General features: G+C 36.5%; 1 protein-coding gene across 3 annotated transcripts in view; it reads left to right on the top strand.

The window, feature by feature from the left end:
- The window catches only part of MAGI2 (membrane associated guanylate kinase, WW and PDZ domain containing 2), a 575,799-nt gene that overhangs the window by 394,333 nt on the left and 168,124 nt on the right, over positions 1–13,342 (top strand). The window lies entirely within an intron of this gene.

Below are 13,342 nucleotides of genomic sequence, written 5' to 3'. Positions count from 1 at the left end.
AAAAGGCCAAAGAAATGGGAACAAGAGTAAAGGCTGGTGAAGTATTTCCAGTCTACCCTTTTTTTTTAAGATTAAGGAGAATGAAATATAGAGATCAGACTTCTTTTTTTTTTTGAAGCTTCTGTTCCAACAAGCAGAAAATTTTCAGATATTTTAATGACAGAATCAACAAAGTGTAAGTCTTGCTGTTTAGAAGGTTTATTTTGAAAAATGTCACCATAGTAATTTGTGTTTTCATACTTTGCTTTTAATTTTCACATCAACAAGCAGATCCCGGTGTAATAATTATTGATAATATACAGTAACTAGGGCTGATAATATTACCATATACACAGCAGAAGTTTAATGATACTAATGTTGAGAAAATAACTCAATGCTTAATTTAGTAGCTACTTTTTGCTGTTCTCCCAGCTATGAGCATTTTATAATTTTCTATGAAATTATTAGCACACCAAAAATACTTCTGAATATATTGTGGTTCAGATGTTAGAAACCTGCACTTTCTGTCAGAATGTTTGTTTCCAACATTGTATTTCACAGGTCAGTTTTGACACAGGATAAAATTTGCCCATTTTACAAAATTTGATGCAGTATAAGATTTCTGCTCTATGATCGGAAAGAACAGCTTTTAAGAACAGATCTTTGTTGCAAGAAATCACTAAATTATCATAATCACCTTTTTCCATGCACTCTAACTCAACGCTGTTGTTCATGTGGATGTTCCTGATAGCTAATTCCTTCGCTGGGAAAACCTCCCAGAGCCAGTGCAGAGCTCATGTGAACATATAAGTGAGCCATACTTAGAAATACATTTGATCCAATAAATACTGAATGTTGTGTTCTAAGACAGTAAAACAGCCATTTTGTTATTCACGTCATTTATAATCATGTCATTTATAATCATCTAAGTCATGGTGTGCGCATAGGTTTTGCCTACCTAGTTACAGATCTAAACACCAGATCCTTGTAAATCAATGCTTCCTTAATCCCTCCTGTTACAATGATGCCATTTTCTATAGGTTAAGACAGTAAAAATGCAAAGTATATGTGATTTTTYTTGGCTTAGCAACAAGGACACTTTCCTTTGAGGAAACTACCTAAATTCCAAGTCCTGTCCTATTAGATAAATTTGTATGAAAAGTGAAAGTCTTTGCTTTTTGAGTGAGCGCAATGATTAGGCTATACTTTTGGAAACAGAAATTTCAGTTGATTGAAATCTCTTCTGACATATGAAGTCTGTATTCTGATAGAGAGTACTTGCGCTATGCAATTAAATTAAACCAATACTATCACTTAGGAATCTTATCCAGAAAAAAATATCAGCATCCAAATCTATCCAGAATTTTGTTTTCTATTTCTGAATAGTAATGGAGTGACCAAATTACGATTTTCAGGTAAATTTACTTTTCCTCCAGCTCCACTCAGAACAAATATTTTTATGTTTGAAGTCTCTCTTTTTCATATTTTGATCTCTAGTTACGTATTCTGTGTTCTTATAACATCATTCCAACTTTCAGTKACACAGTGAATTCCCCAGCAAGTTCTCAATTTACAATAGATTTACAATTAATTTGTAATTAGCATTATCTGATCCATAATCCATGTTTGGCTGAAGCTCAAGACTCTCAATAGCTAATCCCAAAGAATATTCCTAAGTGAAAATCATGAGAAATAAGATGAATGGAAGAAATTGGAATTAGAGCTAATATATCTGAAACCCTGCTGAACATCTTTTGCTGAATGGTGTTTCACAAGACCATCTTCTGAGATTCAGAGTGGCCCTTTAAATGATGCTGGATGGAGATCGTGTAGTCTAGCGGTTTGCTGAGAGTCAGGAGTCCTGGACTCCATCCCAGGCACTGCCAATGATTTAATGTGTGACTGTGAGAAATTCCATCTTTTTTGCTTCAGTTTCGCAGTCTGCAAAAATGAGCGTAATAATATTTGCTTACTTTATTTGAGATTTAATTAAAACGTTAAGGTATTCTGAAGAAGAGACATGGTAAGCCTGCTGTTTTTCCCATTAAATACAGTGGGAAATCTTTCCATTTTTTTCAGTTGAATATGGCTGCTCCCTTTGTGAGCAAAACATGTTATTAAACAGAATATTTAAAAAGATTTTTAATAGGAGCAAAGCACCTGACTGCCATTTGTACTTTAGAAAGTATCCCTATTTTCATGTTCCAACAGCTACTATGATAATCATTGCTTCTGAAGCTAAAGCGTCTATGCTTTTAGAAATRAAAGTAGCCAACACACAATTTTGCCAGCTCTAAATGTCATGAGTTCATTTCTGATGAGTAACAGTGAAAGCACATTTCCTCTTTTTTTCTCCTTTCCATTGACTTTAATGTGAATTGGCCCAGATCCAAGGGATTCAATACAAGCTGTAGCTACAAATCTCAAAGCAACTTTAATGATGGCAGCCGTAATAACAATTCCATATTCAAAAACCAGATGCAGTTATTATTTTTTTTTCAGATTTAACCAGTTAATCTGTTGGCTTTAATACTATGAATCAAAAGAACAATTTAGGCTACAGTATCTCAATACTTCTGAACATAATGCTGTCGTACTTTGTAGATATTTTGGCGTAATCTGTAAACACATATCAGTAGCCACTTGGAAAAGAAAGCTGAGTACAGTAACCAGATTTAGCACCTCATATGAAAAATATTCTGCAAAGCTGTTGGAGAAATTAGTTGTTCAACCACATATTTGAAAAACAAGCATTGCTATGAGCAAGTAATTTAAAGAACAAACATAAAGTACCTCAGTAGTATAGCTGATGCTGTAGAGAACTGTGATTTACCTGAAGTCAGCACATAAACTCTAGAATATACAGATCCTTGCAGTTCAATAAATGCTGAGTTGTAACTAGAGGCAAATTCAACCCTAATTGAATAGAAACATATCTTCATGTCCTAAAAGACTTGGAAAAGCAAAAAAGTTCAACAGAATGGCTCAGAAGTTAAAATGCCATCCATCTCATTTTTTAACATTTTCTCCATCTGCTACCATCCCAGCCTGCTGATTGTAATATAGAATTGTTTCTGGTTTACTGTCTACTGTAGGTAAAGCTCTTTCCACGATATGTCTCAGATAAAAACTTTTATGACAGTCTTCCTCAATTTTCTTGCTACATTTGCTTAGAATTTATCCAGACTAAATCTTTTTTTTCTGTTACTAATCTTTTTATTTATTTAGCAAACTGTTTTGCTACTGTTTGACCGGTTTCTACTATAGCTTTTTCATTATTATTTTGTACTGTCACAGAGTTCTTTTTTTTTTTTTTTTTTTTTTTGTAGTTACCAAACAAACATAAATACTAGCTGATCTCTGCCCTGAAGAACTTACAATCAAAGTAAATCTCTTGACAACTCCAGTGCGGTGAACAGAATAAAATCAACTTTCAAGACATGCCTGACTAATGCTCAGTGGTCTTCTTTTGCATCAGAAATAGTAGGATAAATTTAGCTTTTATGCAACTTTGTGCTTTCTAGCCTATGGCTAGACTGCCATAATCAAAGTTATCTCATTCAGACCTATAGCATATATTTGTCTGCAGTTCTGGGGGATTGCATACTGCAGACTGGGGCTATGTTTAGTCCCTTTTGTTCAATGCAAGTTCCGCATATACACCTAGGTTCGTAGTTCATAAAACAGATGTCTTGGGTGGACTTGAGAACAGAATTAATATGAAAGAATTTAAATCAGCCATTCTACTTGCCTTAATTTTGTTTAAAGAGGAGGCTGTCAAGAGGATGGGGCAGGACTCATTTCAGTGGTGCCAAGTGATAGGACAAGAGACAACAGGCACAAACTGAAACACAAGAAGTTCTCCCTGAATATGAGGGAAAACTTCTTTACTGTGAGGGTGACAGAGCACTGGAACAGGTTGCCCAGRGAGGTTGTGGAGTCTCCTTCTCTAGAGATACTCAAAACCCACCCGAACACAAGTCTGTGCAACATGCTCTAGGTGCCCCTGCTTGAGCAAGGGGGGTTGGACTAGATRATCTCCAGAGGTCCCTTCCAACCTCAACCATTCTGTGATTCTGTGTGATTCAGTAATACTGTGGGTTTGTGGGTTTTTTAATTCTGTACTTTTCTTAGTCATTTAGAACAGCTGTGTTTAATGAGCTGGAACTGAAATAGGTCAATAAAATGTTACCTACATGATTAGGGAGAACCTACTGGGTATGCAAGTGTGATTAAGAGTCCTATAGCTTATACTTGAATGAGATGGTATGTACAATTAAATATTTAAGAAAATATTTTGGGGAAACATAAAGGTAAATTTGTGACTAACATACAACAAATTGCAAAGAAAAACTACGTAGAATAAAAATAAGTTCTAGATGTAAACACAGGCAATCAGCAATAAATGTTTTGAAAAGATATTTGCCCTCTAAGTAGGCTTTGCTTTGAAACACATCTCAGAACCAGAATCAAAGCCTGCAGCTGAAATAGACAGAATCCAAATGAAGTGAAGAGAAAAGGAATAAATATGGAAACAAAGAAATTTTATTTCACTTGATATCAGGTTTTTAGTGAGAAGTCAAAGAGCAGAAGCAAGTGAGCTGAAAATTGGACATTTTGTCCCAAGAGCATTCTTTCAAACTGTTCATGTGTTCTGAATGTTCTTTTGTTCTATGTTAAAAAGCATCCATTACAAAATATTTTTATTTTCTATCACTARCTGCAAGACAATGTCTGTGTTTCTGTGCCGTCCTTTAAGCAGTTTWAGCAAACTTCTGGAAAATCTTAGTCTCAATGTCAAGACTACTTAAAACTTGTGGTCAGACCGGATGCTGCAGGTGTGTGCTGTCTTCCATTGCTTATTAGAAAATTGGTTGTTGTCAGTCCAGTCAGGTTTTATACACTGAGCACCAGATCATTTTATAGATCTCCAGATACTCTAACAACATTACTTTGGTGGTGAGATGGCCATGTAAATGACTAAAATATTATCTGCTGTCATGTCTGCTTCAGAAACGTAGTGTCAATCACACSATGCTGGGTTGAGAAGCCCACCTACACTATCATCAAGGGTCAGCAGTCCTGAGAAGAGCCTTGCTCTGACATAAATTTTGTCGCAATCCCAACACTTCTTAACGTTTCTTCTTCAATTTCAATGTTAGTGGAACATGAATCAGTCCAAATTATTAGAGACAGCATATAAATAATATTTTATATTAAAAAAAGATGGAATGCATTTGTGGGAAGATGTATGAGAATGGAAATGGTGATCAGAAAAAAAAAAGTATCTCTTAACAGTGATTGCAAATTGCAGAGAGAGGGAGAGAGGGAGAGAGAGAAGACCAGCATTGAAGACCCTCTTATTCCAGAATAATATCCACACATAGCAAGAGCTACAGCAAAGCAAAGCACATTCTATCCTAATCTAAGATATCTTTCAGGCAGAAAGATACTGGCTTGCAATGAGCAAATCTAGACTAAACACCAAATGAACACCAAATTAGACAAGCAAAATGTTTTACATTGATAAAAAAGGGGATTTTGACAAACTAGTGTACATGGTGCTGTACAATTTGAGTCACTGGGAACCACTAATGTGTGGACCAGGATTTTTGATGTATCACACATAAGAAGTTTACATATGCTTGAGCTGTCAAGATCATAWAGCTCCTGGAAAATTAATTGTATGAGAAATATACTTGAAGCTACTAGTCAAAGATAACATCAAGATCTCTAACAACAGCAAAAGGAAGTGATGAGAGAATCTTTAGCATTAGTAATATTTGGAAGGGAGAGTGAAGAAACCAGAACCTTGAAGGGAAAAAGGCAAAAAATAATATTTTTCATATATTTAATTCAAAACTATTTCCTTACCTCTCTTCTAATCTTTCAGTAGATATTTTTTATGGAACATTTATCTTTGCAAATTTTTTTGTGTGCTAGTGATGGAGTGTTAATGTCCTATAATTTGGTACTCTACTGGAACATATGGCCACACTTTCTGCTTTTGCTATTTTGATCATTTATGACTTGCATCAAGTGCAGAAAAATGGACTTACAAGATATTTTATTTGGTAAATATTAAAAATAATCTGCAGATGTCATCAGTCTGCTATATGCTTTGGAAAGGACAACAGAAAGAAGACTATCATAATTCAAATTCACTTTATAGTTTTCATAGTCTGCTTATGCACATTTATTTCATTTCTATTGTTCATTATTATATCTCTTTCAAAGGAAACATGAAATGCTAAAAATAGACCTCTCAGCAGAGATTCCCAYTTTCTGTCATCCAGATAACTCAAAGGTATCTAAATACCCATTAGGATTAAATAAACAGATGATACAGAAAAAAGCTGATCTTGGGAAAATATTAAGGGCCTTCCTATGCTATTAAGGTCTTCTTTTGGGAGAGGAGGAAGGTTATACATTTTGTTCTACTGTCTTTTCTTCCTCCTAAAACCTTTCTTCTACTTAACATGATTTCCATTAGACATGAGTCTAAACCAAAAACAGAAGATCTACACTTTTAGATAGATTAAACATTGAATTTCATATTCATATGTTGCATTTCAAGACTATTCATATTACAGTAATTGAATTAATTTTCTTTTTCTTTAATGCAAAAATTTATTCTCACAGAACCACCAGGTACCGGTGTGAATTTGATTTTTTTTTTTAATTATAATTTTTCCTTTATTATCACAGTATTTAATAGGCATTAATAACAGAAATGTTTATCAGTTTATCAAAAAATGGTAAAAGGTAAGCGTAGTTACGCGACAATAGAAATATTTTCTCTTAAGGATCTACCTCATTCTGACCATTAGATTAGCTAAAATAGGACAGAAGAACCCTTCCATCAAGTGCTTTTGCTTTCAAAGATAAGGTGCAGCGGACAGTGGACATTTAACACGGGTTAAACCTTGCAGCTTCCCCTGCGGTGGCRAGGCTGATGCAGGCTCTTTGGGAGAGGAGCAGACTGCCGCTGAGCAGGGGCTGCCTGTGCCTGTGCAGYGCGTGGCGGAGTCCAACCAGGACAAGGCAGCAGGCGGGTGCAAAGGCCAGGTGGAGCCAGAAAACGATTGCAAGCCGGACGTGCTGTCCTCCATGCGTGTGCACAGAGGTATTTCCACTGTGGAGGCTTCCGCAGGATGTGCGTCTGCGTTTCCTCAGTCCTTTTCCCGGCTAACTGTGCCTTCCCTTTCCTTCCTGTGGAATTACCCATAAATCTCCGCTTTGCATAGACTGATGGAAGAAAGGCTTTGGCKTATTAGTGCAGCCTTGACCTGCGGAAAACCTAACAATATCTGTATGAAAGTCACTAACATATGCACCACATCAGAGTTTAATCTCTTTATTGAGTGCTTCTCTTCATGAGGAACCAGTGTGATTACATAGAATAAAGCAGTTATCAATATAGCTGCAGCAAAATTTCCAGGCTTTTGAAGATTTTTGATGTTTTCTTTTGGAACAAAAATGAATAATCCTTTTGCTATTGACAGTTAAAAGAAAAATCGTAAAAGGAGATGGCAAAACATCCATAGGAGTAATAGTTAAGGAGAACAGAACAGAAACGCGARCAGGGCTGAATATATGCTCCTGTGATTCATTGACTCTAGAAGGATAGCTGGAGCCATAAAATGGTTTTAATTGGTGTCTGGTTGCAAGAATTGCCTTTACTACTGCAAAGAATAAGCTATTGCCTGTCATTTTTAGGTCATAAACAGTCCCCTGACTCCAAATTTTGTTGATTGAATAGACAGGTTTGAGAATTGATTAAAGTACTATGCTACTATCAAAGCCATTGATTATGATAGCACTTTAATTAAGTACTATTCATTACTTTCATTGGCTGTATGAGTATGTTTTTCCACTCACTGTCCTATCTAAATGTGGACAAGGATGTTGATGATTGACTGATCTGTAGAGGTGGTGTCTCAGTTCACTTTATTAAATTATTTCAGAACTTTGGTAACAACTGAAAGGCTAAGTCTGACCTGCAAATCTGACAGTGGACAAAGTTTATCTCAGAGCTACTGTTTGACACCAATTCTTTTTAACAGCCCTGCTCTGAAGGGACGTGAAAATGACCTTGATGGTTGTAGGAATACAGTAGTTTTTGAGGTTCCCATTTTTTGAGATAAGCAGATATTGTGGTGTGTGTCATAAAAAGCACAGGATACTGGCAGTTTGAGCGATTTAAGCATAAGGAGTTTCAGGCCCCTTAAGACTATTTAAAATTGACAAAGCTGATCGAAGCCATACTTGTCGTGTTTACAGACGTGGCCCTAAAATAACTGAGTGGCATTAATTACCTTTATTAAAGGCAGACATGGCAATACAAGTATTAGACTGATACCGAAATAAAATTGTGTTTTAATTTTATAAACTCCTATTCATTTTAAGCACTGACTAGCGAGTTACATCACAGCTTCTATGTGCTCGAAGGGAGCATCCATTTCATAATCTTAAAAGCRTTTTATACAGTCTCAGTTCTCCTGTAGGCTTGATAGACCTATCCAGATTCAGCTTCGGTGAATACAAGAGTTATAAAGACAAAGATTCTCCTTTCTTTAGGGCATATACTGCACTAACATGAGCACTTGCTTGTATTTTAAATTGCAGAAGATACCATTGTCTTCCATCACTTGTAGGATCCCAGAAGGTTGGTAACCTGTTTCTACTGACCCGTCACATTTCAAAAACAAAAAAAAGGGAGAGGGGGAAGGGACCTAAAAATAAGAAAGGGGGGAAAATGATGAAATTATGGGAAATAAAACTGACAAAAGAGAACAGATCTACAGCTAATGGCAGAGAAGTGAGATATGATGGAAAATGAGCAGTTGAAGCAAGATTTGTCCAGCTCCTTGTGCCACTCATAACTTCCTCCTCTCACCATTGAACTGGTGTTTTCTCTCACCCATTTTCACCTGTCTTTTCTACTCTTCTCATCTCTTTGCCCCTTACTCATCATCTACTTTGAAAACGGTAGAAGAAAAAAACAGATCAAAGGGGAAAAAAGAGACAATTGCAAAGTAACGCATCTTCACTCTCCCCACTTAAATTCCTTTACTGTTAAACAGCAGGGATTTTCCTGCAGCACCAGCTGCATTGTGTAATTAACTAGGACTGCAACTGCAAAGTGGAAAACTAATACATTTTTATCATTTTACTGTGTACTAAAAGGTTGGCAGAGGCTGCCTCTGGCACAGGTGTTGCAAATGCTCAGTGCCAACTCTTTTACAAACATGGCAGCTTCATTGATTTTGTCAGTGGAGCAGAGAAAAATATGCATCTAAAAATACATGTAGCATAGAATTCTCTGCATTTGTAATACCTTTTATAAAAGATTGGAGACTTATTTTTTCCCATGTTACAGAAATACTCTTTTTCTGGGAGAACAGACCAGTGAACCAGATGTGAACCAACTCTGTGAAATGCAAGCACCTAATTACATATGAAAGAAGAAAATAGAGACTAGCCTAAATCCACATATCTTGAGTGTAACTCGGTATAAAAAGCAAACCTAGGAATTTGTCATACATATTCTGTAGACATGTAACATTTTCATCAAAGGAATTAAATTTTAGGAATGAAAAAAAGAATTATTTTTATTAATGCACAGAGTCAGTATGTGGCAAGTTATAAATAACAGAATTTAGCCAACATTGCTGCAACTGAAAGTTATGGATGATAATACCAACAATATTTTTTACAGAATTACGTAATGGGCTTTATAATTAGAATGTCAGGAGTGCCTATTCAGAGGGATGAGAATCACTCCAGCTCTGCTTAATTTCAAAAAAAAACTACAGTCTYTATACTTGACCAACAAATAAGTCCCCCCAAAATTCTCATCCTCTGAGTTCTGTCTGAAGTGTCCAGGTTTGATGTTCCTGGTCCAGAAGGATCTATTCTATGTGAACCTTGTTGTGAAATGTACATCTTTTGGGATAAGGTGTAGGGGGGTAAGGTTCTGAGGGTCTCTTTTGGGGGAACTTGCAGAGACCTGGATATTTAAGAAACTGAAGAGACAAGAAAACAGTAAAGAGTAGAAATTAAAAGACTAACCGACAGAGAAAGAGGAGTTGGAATAGATTTATTTATTATGCCACTAAATTGGGACACCTTCAGTTTGGAGTGCTATCTTCAACCATTAAGTACAAAATCAATTAACTTAATGACATACCTGTGCGGGAATCGAAGCTGTACAAGATGAGACAAAGCAAGGACGTGCATTGACAGAAAGGTTATTTTCTGTTGRAGTAACTCAAGTAAATGAGTTACTGATTGCAAAAGTATGTGTAGCCCAGTCATGAGAGTAAGATGCACCGTTTCTCTGGGTTCATGCATGTAACAGTGAGAGCTGTATGACTGACTAACCTGAAGTTCCCATGGCTTATACAAAAAGGCTGTTGTTCTACATGAACGAAAAAATGGTCAGACGCTCACCCCTTCTTCCATTAACTGTTGTAAATATGCTTTTTCTGAGATAGCCACTGCAGCCTTTTGATTGGGAATGTAATCTTACTTCCCTCAGGAGTTCTGGCAATGGGAAGAACTCAGGCTTCTGCAAGCAGAGCAGTTCATCCTGAAAGGCAGTATTCAGGAAGGCTGGGATGCCAGTGAGGCTCAAAGGAGGAAACAGGAGGAGGAACAAAATCCTTGTAATATAAAAAAAAGTGTAAAGTTTGGCAAGAATTGGAAATAGGCTACAACCTGTCTTTGAAAAATATTTGGGCTTTCTTTAYAGATGTAAGAGTATTTATAAGGAAAAGAGCCCCAAAAGTTTTAGAGATGCTTAATAATAAACAAGAGACACTAAGAATCTGTTTTTCTCCATCTCAATCTGTCTTACCTGTCCTATCTCCATCTCTTTCCCATCCTACTATCCCAGTACCCCTTTAGTCCCCCCTCTAGGCTACCCAGTTTTACACTAGGGAGGAGGAAAAAAGGATGGGAAGAGGAAGTGGAGAATGTATATGCTTAAATTTTCATGGCAACTCAGAGAGTAAATGTAAAAAAATATGAAGCAAAGTATGCCTTCCTTTTTTTCTTCCTTTCTTCTTATAGTATGTCAACATTATTGACTTTAAAACATAAAGAAAATGTGGATCTATCTCTTTAACTGTCTTATTATTATTCCACATATTTWAAATTCCTGAAAAAATGTGCCTTATAAATCTAATTATTTTGTCATTGTCATACATTGGTGTATTAATTGGACACTACATTTGCGAAATGCCCTTGTAAATGCAAACAAAATGTATCTCTTGAAGATTAACAAAAGAATACATGGTTATTTCTCATGCAAAATTTTTTTCTGATGCTGTCACAGAACCGTTCTGAGAGACACTTTTGGCAGATGGCATTACAATTCAAATAAAGAAAAATGAGTATCCAAATTCATACATATTTCCTTGTCATTCAGATGACAAGGGATTTTTTAACATAATGTTTAAAGTCCAAAGTGACTCAATTTAATGTCCTCATAAATATAACTAATGCATAATGATGAAAAAGTTATGACAAGAAGTTTCAGAAAGCAGTTATATGCAAGTAAAGCAGTTTTTTTATCTACTGTGCAACAAAGCAATAAGTAATATAAAACATGACTTTTAAAGTTCTCATCCTAGATGTGGCAATGAATCCACTGAAGAGACAAGACTAGATTATAATCTTATTTCCACTAGAGTAAATCAAGAACTACTGCCTTAGCTTCTCAAATATTAACCTGACTTTTCAGTGGTGCAATGTAGTCTCTCTAATCAGTTGCATTGATTTATCTATTTCATCAAATACTATTTAAACAACTGATGCATTTGCATTGCATACATACAGCTGCTGTTCAGAACTGTGAAAGCATATTATTAAAAAGTATGGTAGCCATAGAAACAAGTCATGTAGGAAGTGCTTTGCAGAGGGTTCTTGGGTCTAATTGCATATAACTTCATTGGCCACTTGGAAATAAAATACAGAAAGGAAAGTTGTACTGGATCAGAGCATTAATTTGTTTAATCTGCTCTGGCCTTTCCATCCAATGCCAGTATCTAATACTTCTGAGGTTGTCTCTTACCAGGAATCAGTAGTGCACCTGTGCAATTTTACAGTCTGGGCAGGAGTACTTGTTATTTGTTGACCACCCACAGATAATCAGTTGATTGTAAACAGAAAATTCTTATCTTTTTTTTCATTATTGCTATGGATGTTACATTTTCTTATCTTTTTTTATAATACATYTACCTATTTCACTCATTGGCCTGTCATATAAAATCAAATAATTGCCATTTGGTATAATAACAAGGCAGGAATACAAAGAAACAGAAACCATTATGCTGCATGCTTTATTTTGAAAAGTTGACTAGAGACTCTCAAGATCCAGTCAGACAAATGAAGTCRTGAAACAAATGTTTTCTAAGGTTGACTGAATTTTTAATAAAAGTTTAATGTGATTATTTTAAAAATCAGTCATGACCAAGGTGAAATAACCTGTTTGATCAGGAAAGACAGTCCAGGAAGACAAGGGAGTCTGCCGTCTGTGTGAAGGAGCAGCTTGCATGGAGCTTTCCTTTGGGATGGATGACTCCCTAGTGGTCAGGATCAGAGTAAAGGCTGGTAAGGGTGACATTGTGAAGGGAAAGTATTATAGACTCCCCTGATCAGGGTAAGGAAGTGGACAAAGCCTTCTTTGAACAACTCAGAGAAGCCTCTGGTTCTCATAAGGGACTTTATCTTCTCTGATATCTGCTAGAAAGACAACATGACAGGACACAAGCAGTCAAGTAGAGTTCTGGTGGGTCTCAGGGATAACTTCTCAATACAGGTACGGGATGGGCCAACCAAAGGTGAAACACTTGGATCTGCTATTCACTAAGAGAATAACTAGCAAGGGATGTGATAATTGGTGGTAGCCTTGGCTGTGATGATCATGAAATAGAGGAGTTCAAGATCCTGTGGGGGTTGAAGAAGAAAAAAAGCAMTGTGCAGACCGTGGACTTTAGGAGAGCAGACTTCAGCTTATCCAGAGAAGTGGCAGGTGAGATTCCATAGGAGGCAGCCCTGAAAGGCAAAGGAACTCAGGAAAGTGGCAGGTGTCAGGGCCCTTAGGGTCCTTATTAGCCTTAATTGCCCTGACCAGCCTCACATGAGATCTTCACCCAGCCCTCTCTTCCCATGGGACCAGGGTCTGTATGTAAGCTTAGGCCTGGACTTCAACCACTGCCTGAGCTGTGTTGTAGGTGTGCCTGTTTATGGCCTTCTGTCCTGGATAGATGCCTTAGGTGTATATTGTAGTTTTGTCTCCAGCCCTATCTCTGAAGAAGCATCTGAATCTATCACATCACCATTGTGGACCTATTTG

The sequence above is a fragment of the Rhea americana genome, unplaced genomic scaffold (genome assembly GCF_003343005.1).
Source record: "Rhea americana isolate MKP2758 unplaced genomic scaffold, rheAme1 scaffold_1, whole genome shotgun sequence".
NCBI lineage: Eukaryota > Metazoa > Chordata > Aves > Rheiformes > Rheidae > Rhea > Rhea americana.
Note: the sequence above shows the minus strand (reverse complement) of the source record. Positions and strands in the feature narration are given on the sequence as shown.